The sequence below is a fragment of the Stegostoma tigrinum genome, chromosome 34, assembly GCF_030684315.1.
Source record: "Stegostoma tigrinum isolate sSteTig4 chromosome 34, sSteTig4.hap1, whole genome shotgun sequence".
NCBI lineage: Eukaryota > Metazoa > Chordata > Chondrichthyes > Orectolobiformes > Stegostomatidae > Stegostoma > Stegostoma tigrinum.
Window position 1 is genome coordinate 4,918,310 of NC_081387.1, and position 14,318 is coordinate 4,932,627.

The 14,318-nt window shown below is 43.0% G+C and overlaps 1 protein-coding gene across 1 annotated transcript in view; it reads left to right on the forward strand.

Moving 5' to 3' along the window:
• LOC125446460 (zinc finger protein 271-like) overlaps positions 1 to 11,781 on the forward strand; it is a 101,317-nt gene extending 89,536 nt beyond the window's left edge. The window contains exon 4 of the transcript XR_009442938.1: positions 11,672 to 11,781. The gene's annotated coding sequence lies outside the window, so the exon portion shown is untranslated. The remainder of the gene's footprint in view (positions 1 to 11,671) is intronic.
• The last annotated feature ends 2,537 nt before the right edge of the window (positions 11,782 to 14,318 follow it).

Here is a 14,318-nt window from a genome sequence, read left to right on the forward strand (position 1 = left end):
GTCTGGAAAGACACATGACAACATCACAGCTGGGTGTGAAATTAAAATGTTCTTTGCAGGAAGGTTACTGGAACTGGTCAGCTGATAAGCGCGGCACATCCTAATAATGTAAATCATTAAAAACACCCAGAAACAGAAAAATGAAACAGTTTTACTGATAGAACTTGAACAAAGGATTATGGTAAGATTTAAAAAATAAGGGAGAGATGAATGGATCATCCAGACATTGCTTTCCCTGCCCAGTGAAGGAGTTGAGGCTACCTCACTGAATATTTTCAAGGCTAAGACAGATAGATTTTGAACAGTAAAGGTGAGCAGGCGGGTGGGCTAGGTAGAGCCGAATCCACAAGGAGATCAGCCATGACCTTATTGAATGGAGGGGCCAGAAGGCCTACTCCTGCTCCTCTTCCTTCATTGTTTATTGAAGATAAGAAATAATGTTCAATGATAGAGCATGAAAGTGGGAGGAACCTACACAGAGTTGACATTCTCATTTACAAAACAGGAGGTGTTGAAATAATTAAAATAAGACTCTTTCACTGAAATTTCAGAAGTATTAGGAACCCTCAAAAATGCCAAAGATGACATCTTACTTGCTTGGAGCTTGGTAAAACTTTAAATGTTAATGGATATTTTGAGTTGAATTTTTTCTCATACCAGTATACTTATCCACTGAATATGCATCATTTATTAATATATTACTAATGTTGTAAAATTGGTAAATCACCTTCAAGATTTTCTGTTACAGCTGAAACAAACTGAAACAAATCTTCCTTAACGGGAGAAATATATTTTCTTAAAATATCATTTTTAGGATAGCTAAAGTTTATGAAAATTTAACAGGCTGTTTTACAGAAGATCCCATCCTGTGGGTCAGCTATTTGCGTCTGACAAATTCAAACAAAGCATTTGTGCAATTGGCTAGCTTTAGCTCAGCAGATGTAAGTTATCAGGGAAATACTCCCAATTTACGATAGTTCTAAGTAAGCGTTAAAAGCTATAATCACTTGAAGCTAGGTAGTAGTGAGCAGACTCTGTGACAAGAGCTCTGTATGTACTTGCAGGCAGCCAGTTATTATTATTGCTCACAATTGGGGAAATGGCACAGAGACATACCTCACCCTGTGAAAGTATGTGTTGGGGTGGAATGTCTAAATAAATCACTTGACAGCCAGCATCCACTTCCAGTATCAAAAAGTTTGTTGAAATGACACTGATGGAAAGAAACCCTTTGGGGGTTAGAAACTTCTTCAACGGACAAAAGGAAGACATATTTTTGTACATTTATTTTCCATCTGCCTTTAGCAATTACAGACCAATCATATTATTAATTAATTACATACACATCCAATCAGGTTAATTATGTTACTGCATGGTCAGTGATGGGCAGGCTTGTGGCCATCCCTCAGTCTTCCACCTTTAGCATGTCTTTGGGATCTTAGTACGCATCCTATTAAATCACTTTCCAATGTTAACAGTTATACTCCTTCCCAGACATTTGTCAGCTGCATCACATTAAATGCCAATAAACTGAATCCTTGCTGATCACAAAGGACTCTTCAAATACAGTTATACAATTTATATTCCCTACAAACCTTATTAAAGGAGATACAAAAGAGTGTTGCTTTATATCAATTGTTCCAAATTTGTAATATCAGTTCCAATACAAAGTTATTTTCTCATAAAGTTATATGGAATTCTTTGATCAAGCTAACAAGTTGTGAAGCAGCTTCTCTCTCTCGTTTGGGAAATTGAGGCCTTAACATGGGCAATTATTGACCACAAGCATGAATGAGCACATGGTTGTGTATGAGTGTTAATATGTGTGTGTCTTTGATGGCATGTGAGTGACTGAGACAGATTTAGTGATTGTGTGAGTGTGAGGTGTTTAACAAAGACCATAAGACCAAGGAGTGGGAGTAAGGCCATTCAGCCCATCAAGCCCACTCTACCATTTAATCATGGCTGATGGGCATTTTAACTCCAGTTACCTGCACTCTCCCCGTAGCCCTTAACTCCTTGCGAGATCAAGAAATGATCAATCTCTGCCTTGAAGACATTTAACGTCCCGGCCTCCACTGCGCTCCGTGGCAATGAATTCCACAGGCCCACCACTCTCTGAGTGGTGCTGATGGGAGTCTTAGCAGAGATAACATTTCTGTTCTGAATTGTTCTGAAGAAGGGTCATTAGACATGAAACGTTAACTCTTCTTTCTCTCCACAGATGCTGCCAGACCTGCTGAGTTTCTCCAGTAATTTCTGTTCTTGTTTCCAACAAGCAGCCAGTATTCACCACTGGCTGTCAGGGAGCTCACTGTATAGGAACCATAGATACAAACCCTGTTGAGCTTGCTTCGAGGATTCTGAGCTGTTGCCTAAATAAAAGGCACTGAGTCCCAATCAAAGGACCCAAATCTCTCTTGCCATCACTCACCTGTGCTCCATGGCCCTCTGTTCCCCTGGGCTTCAGGTAGGTACATTACCAGTAACAGCCACCACACCCACTGGTGCTGCTGAACAATACTCAGCCTCAGGATTTTGCTTGGCCAGGGTTTTCTGGTGGAGTGGGGGACTGGGAATTTCCTGTACTGGAAGACTGGCTGCTGCCCAGCTGAGTGCCAGATTGGCATTTAATGTAATAAGCCCCTTCGACAGAGGCAACATGGGACTCCCAGCAGACCTCCAGCAGCTCTGCAGCAAACGGGCAACACTTCCATCAAAAAAAGAGGACTGCAGATCCTGGAAATCAGAGACAGAAATCAGAAATTGCTGGAGAAACTCAGCAAGTCCAGCAACAACTGTCCAGAGAGAGCAGGGGGAAGTTATGTGAGGAGTCAGAGAAAATGAGTGAGATTCTTAATGAGTACTTTGCGTCGGTGTTCACTGAGGAGAGGGACATGACGGATGTTGAGGTTAAGAATAGATGTTTGATTACTCTAGGTCAAGTCAGCATAAGGAGGGGTAAGTGTTAGGTATTCTAAAAGGCATTAGGGTGGACAAGTCCCCAGGGCCAGATGGGAACTCTCCCAGTTTACTGAGGGAAGCAGGTTCCAGGGTTCAGATCTTTTATTAAGGTTAGGAAAGGTGGTAAAAGAGGGGGAGGTGTGGCTTTGTTAGTCAAGGACAGTATAACGGTGACTGAAAGAACTTTTGATGAGGACTCGTCTACTGAGGTGGTATGGGCTGAAGTCAGAAACAGGACAGGAGAGGTAACACTGCTGAGAGTTTTTTAATAGGTCCCCGCAAAGTTCCAGGGATGTGGAGGAGAGGATCGGCAAAACTATTCTAGACAGGAGTGAAAAGAACAGGATGGTCATTATGTGAGACTTTAACTTCCCTAACATTGACTGGAAATGCGATAACTCTACTACGTCGGATGAATCAGTTTTGTCCAATGTGTGCAGGAGGGTTTCCTGACTCAGTATGTTGAAGGGCTGACAAGAGAGGAGGCCACACTGGATGTGGTACTTGGTAATGAACCGGGCCAGGTGTTTGATTTAGTGGTAGGTGAGCACTTTGGAGAGAGTGACCATAATTCGGTTATGTTTACTTTAGCAATGGAAAGGGATAGGAACATATCACAGGGCAAGAGTTATAGATGGGGGAAGGGCAATTATAATGCGATTAGGCAAGACTTAGGAGGCATAGAATAGGTTAGCAAAATGCAGGGGATGGAGACAATCGAAATGTGGAGCTGGTTTACGGAACAGATATTGCGTGTCCTTGATAGGTATGTCCCCTTCCAGCTCAGTGAGCAAACTCACATCCAGGTATGTCCCTGTCAGGCAGGGAGGAAGCGATAAGGTAAGGGAACCATGGTTTACTAAAGAAATTGCACCTCTTGTTAAGCGGAAGAGGGAGGTTGACGTGAATGATGAGACGAGATGGTTCAGATGAGGCGATGGAGAGTTATAGATTAGCTAGGAAGGATTTAAAGAGAGAGTTAAGAAGAGCAAGGAGGGGACATGCGCAGACATTGGCAGGTAGAATAAAGGAGAACCCTAAAGCTTTCTATAGGTATGTGAATAAGAGGGTGACTTGGGTAGGAATAGGACCAGTCAAAGACAGAAGTGGGAAGTTGTGTGTGGACCCTGTGGAGATTGGAGAGGTGCTAAATTATTATTTCTCATCTGTTTTCACTGAGGAACAGGAGAATATTGTAGAGGAGATGACTGAGTTACTGGTTACTGGAATTGTAAGGATTAAGATTAGTAAGGAGGAGGTGTTATCAATTCTAGAAGGTGTGAAGGTAGATAAATCCCCTGGGCCAGATGGGATTTTTCCGAGGATTGTCTGGGAAGCTAGGGAGGACGTGGCGGAGCCTTTGGCCTTGATCTTTGAGTTCTCATTGTCTACAGGTTTAGTACCAGAGGACTGGAGGATTGCAAATGTTGTGCCCTTGTTCAAGAAGGGCAATAGGGATGACCCAGGTAATTATAGACCTGTGAGCCTTACGTCTGTTGTAGGAAAAGTTTTGGAAAGGATTATAAAAGATAGGGTTTATAATCATCTAGCAAGCAACAATATGATTGGAGATAGTCAGCATGGATTCGCTAAGGGCAGGTCATGTCTCACAAACCTCACTGAGTTTTTTGAGAAGGTGACCACGCATGTGGATGAGGGAAGGGCAGTTGACGTGGTGTACATGGACTTCAGTAAAGCCTTTGATAAGGTTCCACATGGTAGGCTATTGGAGAAAATACAGAGGCACAGGATTGAGGGAGATTTAGCAGTTTGGATTAGAAACTGGCTTTCTGTAAGAAGGCAACGAATGGTGGTTGATGGAAAATATTCAGCCTGGAGTCCGGTTACCAGTGGTGTGCATCAAGGATCTGTTTTGGGACCACTGCTGTTTGTCATTTTTATAAATGACTTGGATGCAAGCATTGGTGGATGGGTTAGTAAGTTTGCAGATGACATTAAAGTCAGTGGAGTGGTGGACAGTGTGGAAGAATGTTGCAGGTTGCAGGGAGACTTGGATAAACTGCAGAATTGGGCCGAAAGGTGGCAAATGGGGTTTAATACGGATAAATGTGAGGTGATTCACTTTGGGACGAATAATAGGAAGGCAGAATACCGGATCAATGGAAAGATTCTTGGTAGTGTGGATGTGCAGAGGGATCTTGGTGTCCACGTACATAGATCCCTGAAAGTTGCCACCCAGATTGATAGTGCTGTTAAGAAGGCTTACGGTGTTTTAGGTTTTATTGGTAGAGGGATTGAGTTCTGGAGCCGCGATGTCTTGATGCAATTGTACAAAACACTAGTGCGGCCTCATTTGGAACCTGGTCTGGAGCGCAGGCCCTATGAAGAAAGGCTGAGGGACTTGGGTCTGTTCTCATTGGACAGAAGGAGGCTAAGAGGGGACTTAATAGAGATATACAAGATGATCAGAGGATTAGATAGGGTGGGCAGTGAGAGTCTTTTTCCGAGGATGATGACTTCAGCTTGTACAAGGGGGCATAGCTGCAAATTGAGGGGTGATAGGTTTAAGACAGATGTCAGAGGCAGGTTCTTTATTCAGAGAGTGGTAAGGGCATGAAATGCCCTGCCTGCCAATGCAATTAACTCAGCCACATTAGGGGCATTCAAACAGTCCTTGGATAAGCATATGGATAATGACGGGATAGTGTAGTGGGAGGGCTTGGATTAGTTCACAGGTCGGCGCAACATCGAGGGCCGAAGGACCTGTTCTGCGCTGTATTATTCTATGTTCTATGTTCAAGCAAGCAAGTCTCTCTGCCTTGAAGCTGCAATTATAACTTCTTCTAATCACACATTGTAAGTGGGTTTTAAGCAGAAATTTTATCCTTGGATGAACATTACTGTCTGTATTCTAAATACTTTTTATATTAGTCCTCTTTTCTAAATAAGTAGCATCAATGCATTTTCCATTGATAAGACTGAAATTCAATCAAGTCCATCAAGTCGTTAAATGAAGCTCGTTCAGATTCTTAAGGTTCACTTTCCCTGTCTAAGGTTGACAGCCTGTAGGAATTCAGCTAAATCCCTTAATGTTAGTTTGTAGGTTGCATTTTTAATTTCACTGTTGATGACGAATACACACTGATTGCAAAACTGACACTTCAATGATTTCTCTTTCATATAACTGACCTTGTGTTACACATAGTTCAACAGATGCACCTTGTGTTTTACAAGATCTGACCAACCTTGGCTGTCCTCACGTAATTCACACTTGAACAGCCTGTCCCCTGTAGGAATGTGTCAGTGATTCACGAGGCTTGATGAATGAACGAAGCTGTCACCACACTTGGAGCCACTCACACTTCTTCCCAGCCTCACCCTGACTAATCACCCACAGCCAAACCTTCAGAAAGGTTGGTTCTGATGGATGGCTCCACACCACTGACCAGTTTCAGATCTGATGATATGCTGCTCTGAACTGACTGATTTCCAGATAATGGTTTCACTGCCCAACCTTCTCTGTGTTGAGCAATGCTGTGAAGGGACTGGATATCTTCCCGCAGTTATGCAATTATTCCTTGGATGATGGCCGGGACCTATCTGCAGTGTCTATCCTATCAGTATTCTCTGGTGTAGTGTGGTGCAATTCTTCTGTAAAACATGAAAAGGAAAGATGATTTCCTCCAACTCCCTCACCTCCTTTGCTGAAGGTGTGATTCCTCAGTTACTATAGAATTACCATAAAATCCCTGCAGTGTGGTAACAGGCCATTTGGCCCAATACGTCATCACTGACCGTCCAAAGAGCATTTCACCCAGACCCATCCTCATACTCAATCCCTGTAACCCTGCATTTCCCATGGCTAATTTACACCCCGGACACTACGGGCAATTTTGCCCGGCCAATGCGCCTAACCTGAACATGGTGGAAACCCATGCTGACACGAGGAGAATGTGCAAACTCCACACAGACAGTTGCATGATGGTGGAATCATCCCAGGTCCCTGGTGCTGTGAGGCAGCAGTGCTAACCACTGAGCCACCCATTCGTGACTGTTTCCACAATGAGTGCCAGTCTGCTATTCTCCTGTGTGGGAATCAGAAACAAGTCCTTTCGTTTTCCTCATTTGACTGTTACACACACTCCTTTGCCAGCAGGGACAACTGGATAGTGATTGGGAGCAGACAAAATGGCTACCATTTAGCAACGGTAATTATATCAATTATAACCAAAATGGCTATCGTTTTCACCACCTAGATCTCCATCTTCCTAGCCACTGTGAAGGCGATGAAAAAGATAGTCAGGTGAACCATAAAATGGGCTCTCAAGTCACAGAGCTCGGGTTGTGCTGGTGAAGATCAGTTTTATCCTTGTTAACTCAAAGTATTCGAAGAAAACAGGCTGGGCAGGAAATGCTAGAAGTTGAGGAATATATTGCTTCAGTGTATCTGACTAAAGGATTCTGCTTTATCCTGGGAAATTATACACTGTACTTGATCAGACTACACATGCCAAATTCAGCTTTCAGCCACAGCACTGAGCAAAAACTATCAAATGCAGGCCCAGGCTTTAGGGAAAAGCTGACGCTTTCAGGTAAAATCTATAAAGAAGGCATTAAAAGACATTTCAATAAATGTGTCTCCACATATACCAGCCGAATTGCCATGGTGCCAGGTTATCAGAGACTAAAAATTTGAATCCAAGTTACATTCATAGAATTACAGTGAGAAACAGGCCATATGGTTTATTAGACTGTGCTGCTACTTATGCCTCACATGAGCATCCTCTCCTTTTTCCCTCATATGCTTATCTGGTTTGCCCTTAAAGGCATCTCTGCTCTTCAAATCTATCACTCCATGTTGTGAAATTACATTTAACACATTTTGCAATTTTCTGAATAAAGTGAAAAGAAAAACATGAGAACTTTCAGCTTGTCCTAAAAACCCAAACGTTGTCCTTCAGGGAAGGGAACCTCCTATAACTGCCTGGTCCAGTCTATGTGGGACTATAGTCCCACACAACATGGTTTACTCTGAAATGAGCTGGACGATTTGAATGAGCCAATAATGATAAACAACCACTACAAAGTTCAAAGAGGAAAATCAAAGAGGCCTGGACAATCCTGACATTGTGTCAGAATAAGTGATGGTGATCTTCGGCCAGTGAAATCTGTAAAGTCTGTCTTAATAAGGTGCGAGCACAAGTCCCCCAAGTGAGTGGAGGTACCACACGGACAGGTCACATAACAGGAATACACATTGAATCGTATCAATTTGGAAACATCCCAGACTCCTCTGTCACCATCCCTGGGAATGTCCCATCCCACTGGAAGTTGGTCAAGCCCTCAACATTAACTCCATGGAGTTTCATGCCTTAAGATCAAACAAGTTCAACGAAGACTACCACTCTCCTCCCAACTGATAAATGAGTCCTTGACCATGGTCATCATCATGAAGGAGGTAGTCAATGGATAGATCCCTAAAGTGGATCTCCTTGGGGTGCAGTGAGCCATCAGTAGCAGCAGAATGTATTCCACCACAATCTCACAGCCCGGTACAGCCTTCATTGCATCAAACTAATTGATTCGTAGGTGAGGAGCAGCAATAAGGATATGCTCGAATCCAGGTGTTAACCTGGTAAATGTTCAACAGCGGGCTGACTAAATACCAAGGGTAATGTGTAATCAACAGATTGAAGCAGCTTCACAACCAACAAATCATAAAAAAAGCTCTGTAGTCTTACCAAATCTTGTTCAGAATTATGGGCAACCTGTCAAGTAACAGGAGAAGGCAGCTCCATGAACACATTCATTCACACCGTGTTGCAGCCCAGCGCATGGGAGTGAGGCGTCATGTTAGTGTCTTCTGCAAACAATATCGTGGATAGTCAAGCCCAGCCTCCTGCTGTGGTGGTGGGAATATTCCCTTCCAAAGCACCTCACTGTGACGAAGACTAAGTGTGGAGGGTGATGATTACTCCCCACTGACATGGATGGGAACATCTGCACCAATACTGAAGAGAATCAACAGAATCAAGAACACAGTGTTGCCTAAAAAGACGTACTTCAACCTTTTACCCCTATTAACAGGCAAAAAGCCATGAAACGACTCAGAACATAATTAAACAAACCTTTCTTTATTTGATTCTTTAAGTACTGGTACTCAATATCAAACATACGTTCATTACAACATCTACTTCTTATTTTATCCAACTCCAACTTTTACTCACTTCACTTAACTTCACATTATCTTAGCTTTACCTTAATTCACACTTAACCCTCTTACTTTAAAAGCTTGGCTTGAATCAAAATACTACCCCAATTCGAGTGAAGTGGCCAGTGTTGTTCTTGCCTCATGGTTTTTTGTTCTTTGAAGTGTACTTCAGGACATTGCTTTTCCAAAAAGCTTTAGCTCCTCTGTGAGAATTCCTTTGTTCTGTTACTTCTCTGCAAATTGTAGGTTCCAGAACATTGTCTGGCACTCAGCCAATGAATTGATCAAAGCCTGATCACATTGTTTGACCCTAGTTAATGGGAGTTCACTCCCAAATGTTTACATCAAGCTATAAACAGTGACATTCCGCACTCCATATTAGGCAGCATGGTGCCAGTCTGTCTCAAGAGCACCATGACATTTGCCTTATTTGGTCTAGGCCCGAGACGTCAGCTTTTGTGCTCCTGAGATGCTGCTTGGCCTGCTGTGTTCATCCAGCTCCACATTTTGTTATCTCGGACTCTCCAGCATCTGTAGTTCCCTTATCACAGGCCATAACAGGTCCTGGCTGCAGCTTTAATTAATTTGACTAAAATTTCCAGCATGCTTGATTGTACTTCTTAAATAGTCTTGTAGTCATTTCATCAGAAATGGGGGAGGAGAAGAGGGTTCTGACATAAATAGGGAAAGAGGGGGAGGTGGATTGAAGATGGATAGAGAAGATGGGTGGAGAGGAGACAGACAAGTTAAAGTGCAGTGGGAGAGAGATCCCCTGAGGTTTGTCTGGAGGGAGGAGAGTAACTTCTTCAGAGTAGGCATCCCTGGAAGGGGCTTTGCAGTGGGGTTAAAATTGTATCAGAGGTAGTAGGAACTGCAGATGCTGGAGAACCTGAGATAACAAAGTGTGGATGTGGATGAACACAGCAGGCCAAGCAGCATCTCAGGAGAAGTTACCCTCCTCCCTCTGGATTCTGGACAAACCTCAGGGGATCTCTCTCCCACTGCACTTTAACTTGTCTGTCTCCTCTCCACCTATCTTCTCCTCTATCCATCTTGGATTTGCCTTTCCCTCTCTCCCTACTTATTTCAGAACCCTCTTCCCCTCCCCCATTTTTGATGAAGGGTCTAGGCCCGAAACGTCAGCTTTCCTGCTCCTAAGATGCTGCTTGGCCTGCTGTGTTCATCCAGCTCTACACCTTGTTATCTTGTAGCCATTTCTGCTGCTGGCCACCTGACCACAACAGCTAGTCCCCTTTGACTTAATCCTTCATCCTTTACCATGAGTACACTATCCAATAACATCACATTATCAGAATATTCTTTCACTTTGTATGTACAGTACCGAACATTAGTGTGAATTTTACAGGATATAATCTGTACAAATTCTGCTACTTTACTCTCTAAAATTCTTGCCCTGTACATTAGTCGACACATGGGAATATAAATACTCAGTTTGCAGAATGTCACTTCTTGGAGTTCTTTCTCTTCTTGTAATTTCAAACGATTCTTCACTTAAGTCTTAAGATATTTCCATGGAATTTTTGTGGCTTAGGATTCATATTTCATAGATATCGATTATCTTCCTTTATTTATCATCCAGGTTTCTGAGGCATACAGCAAAATGACAGAGTGAGAACTCTTGTTTTGCACTTTCTTGTTGTTAATGCATACTTCATCTTTACAAACTTAATTTAGGTTACTTATATCCTTCTGCAAAAATCTTCAATCTGTATAAACTCTCCTCGTTCGCTCACTGGATATGCAGCACTGATGACTGATGTGGATACTATGGGATACAACCTGGATAAACTGTACCCCATCAATCACTGGATAGTCTTTCTACTATGTCACGCTTAAGAAGAACGTTATGAGTTTCAATGAGATCACATCATAACTTTGAAGCTCTAGAGAACACCTGGCAGATGAACATCAATGTAGAGAAACGTGAGGTAATGCGTTTTGGGAGAAGAAACATGGAGAGACAATACAGGCTCAATGGTGCAACTTTGAGGGGTGTTCAAGAGCAGAGGGACCTTGGGATTAATGTACATGATTCTCTGAAAATGACCAGCAAGTTGAGATGGTTGTTAAGAAGGTTTATAGGATCCATGAGTTTATAAATAGAGGCACAGGGTATAAAAGTAAATAAGTGATGCTACATCTCTACAAATCATTGGTCAGACCACATTTGGAGTTTTATGTTCTGGGCACCTTATTCAAGGAAGGATGTTAAAGTCCTGGAGAGGTTTACCTGAATGACACCATAGAGTCATATAGCATGGACAGAGAGCCTTTGGTCCAACCAGTTCAGGCCAAATATAATCCCAAACTGAACTAGTCCCATGCCTGCTAATGGCCCATATCCCTTCAAACCTTTCCTATTCACGTATCCATCCAAATGTCTTTTAAACGTTGTATTGTACCTGCATCCACCACTTCCTCAGAAAGTTCATTCCACATGTGAACCACCTTCTGTGTAAAACATTTGCCTCTTATGTCTTCTTTAAATCTCTCTCCTCTCACCTTGGATTTTAGATGCAAAGAAACATTCGAGAAATTGGGCTTATTCTCCTTGGAGCAGAGAAGATTAAACAGACGACGTTATTGAGGACAAGGGAGAATGGCACAGGCTGATTCCATAGCAGGATTCAAAAGAGAGCTGGCTATGTTTGAAAGAGATTAACATAGAGGGATATAAATATAGGACTGGTTAATGGGACTAGCTAGGTAGCTGTTTGGGAGAGAGTACAGGTATGATGGGTCAAATGGCCTCTTTCTGTACTGTTAAACTCTACGACTGTATGAGGCCATTACAGACCCAAATTCCTCAAAGTCTGCTCACAGGACAGACCCAAAGATTAATGTAGTGATCCTCCACTGAATGCCCTCTATGGCAAGTATATCCTCTCATAGGTAGGGAAAACAAAACTACACACCAGGTGAGGTCTCACCAAGGACATCAAACATCCCCTTCCTCAGTGATGGTGAAGCCCAGCGAATCAGTGCAAAGGATAAGGCTGAAGCGTTTGCAACAACCTTTACCCAGCACTGCCAAGTGGATGCTCCATTGTGGCCTTCTCCAGAGGTCCCCAGTTTCACAAAGGCCAGTCTTCATCCAGTTCATGATGTCAAGATGACTAGGAACACTGGTTACTGCAAAGTAGTGGGCCCTGACAACCTTTCGGCAATAGCACTGAAGATTTGTGCTCCAATACCCTGCTGAACCCCTCGCCAAGCTCCTCCAGTAGTTACAATGCCAGCATCTATTCAACAATATGGAAAAATGTCTACATACATAAACATTAAAAGCATGACAAATCCTATCCAACAAGTCACTGCCTCATCATTCTCCTCTTGATTATCAGTAAAGTGATGGATCATTAACAGTGCTATCAAACAGAACCTGCTCAGAAATAACCTGCTCAGTGACGTCCAGTTTGGGTTTCGCCAGGACCACTCTGCTGCTGACCTCATTACAGCCTTGGTTCAAACATTGTCAAAAGAGCTAAATTCCAGAGGTAAGGTGAGAGTGACAGCCCTGATATCCAGGCGACATTTGACAGAGTCTGGCATCAGGAAGGTCTACCAAAACTGGAATTAATGGAAATAAGGGTGAAAACTCTCGCTGGTTGGAGTCATTCCTGGCATACAGGAAGATGGTTGTGATTGGTAGAGATCAGTCATCTCAGCTCCAGCATATCTCTGCAGGAGTTTCTCAGGGTCGTGTCCTCGGCCCAACTATCTCCAGCTGCTTTATCAATGACCTTCCATCCATCATAAGGTGAGAAGTGGGAATGTTTGCTGATGATTGCACAATATTCAGGATTATTCATGATTCCTCAGATAGTAAATGAGTCTATGTCTAAATGAAGCAATATCCAGGCTTGGCCTGAAAATAGCAAGTTACATTTGCCTCACACAAGTGCCAGACAATGACAATCTCCATCAAGGGAGAATCTAACTATCACTGAAACCCCCAATGTCAATCTTCTGGGAGTCACCACTGACCAGAAACTGAACTGGATTTACCACATAATAAAGTGGCTACAACGGCAGGTTGGAGGCTTGGAACACTGTAGCAAGCAACTCACCTCCTGACTGCCCAAAGCCTGTCCACCATCTAAATGGCACAGTTAGGAGTGTGATGGAATACTCCCCATTTGCCTGGTTGGGTGCAGCTCCATCAATACTCAAGAAGCTTGACTTCATCCATATATATCCACTTCATCGAACACCAAAGCCCAGTTTTCAGTTGTGTGTACCGGCTATAAGAGGCACTGTGGGGTCTCGCTAAGGCTCTTCAGATAGCACTTTCCAAACCCATGATCACTAACAGCGAGAAGGACAAGGGCAGTAGATACATGGGAACACACCCTTCAAATTTCCCTCCACTACCCTCACCATCCTGGCTTGGAAATATGTTGCCATTCCTTCAGTGCCACTGGGTTAAGATCCTGGAATTCCCTCCCATTATGAGTCTATCCAAGGCACACAGACTGTAGTAGTACAAGAAGATAGCCCACCACCACATTCCCAAGGGCAACTAGGAATGGGCAATAGCCAGCAATGCCTATGTCGCATGAGTGAATTAAAAAAAACCATTCAAGTGCGAGGCTGTGGCCAAGCTTTTGCACACTCACCAACACTTAATGCATGCATATTGGGGAGAAGCTGTCTAATATGAAGTGTGTAACAAAAGCTTTATAATCATCTTCCCTGATGTATTATCAATGCATTTGCATGAGGGAGAAACCATCTGTATGTGAGATATGTGCCATATAATTCTCACAGTTACCAAACCTCCATACACAGCAATATATTCATATGGGTTGGAACCTATTTGGTTGTAAGGCTTTGGAGATGGCTTTCACCCAGTGCTCCGAGCTTCTGAGCCTTACCAGGGGAGAAACGCTTCAAATGTGATGTGTGTAATTGAGCCTTCACACTGTCATTGACTCTTGTGAAGCACCAGTGAACCTCAAGGGTGAGAAATCATTCAGTGTGAAGTATGTGACAAGGCTTTCATATCTTTTGGGTAATGTATCAATGATAGATTCACTTAGGAGGAGCTTCAAGCATGAACTCTGCAGCCTTACCTGGTTTCAGCATAACAGTGGTGAATGGGGGCTGTAAGAGGAATATGGAAGGTTATATCAAGATTTTATGGTGATTTTCATAGCAT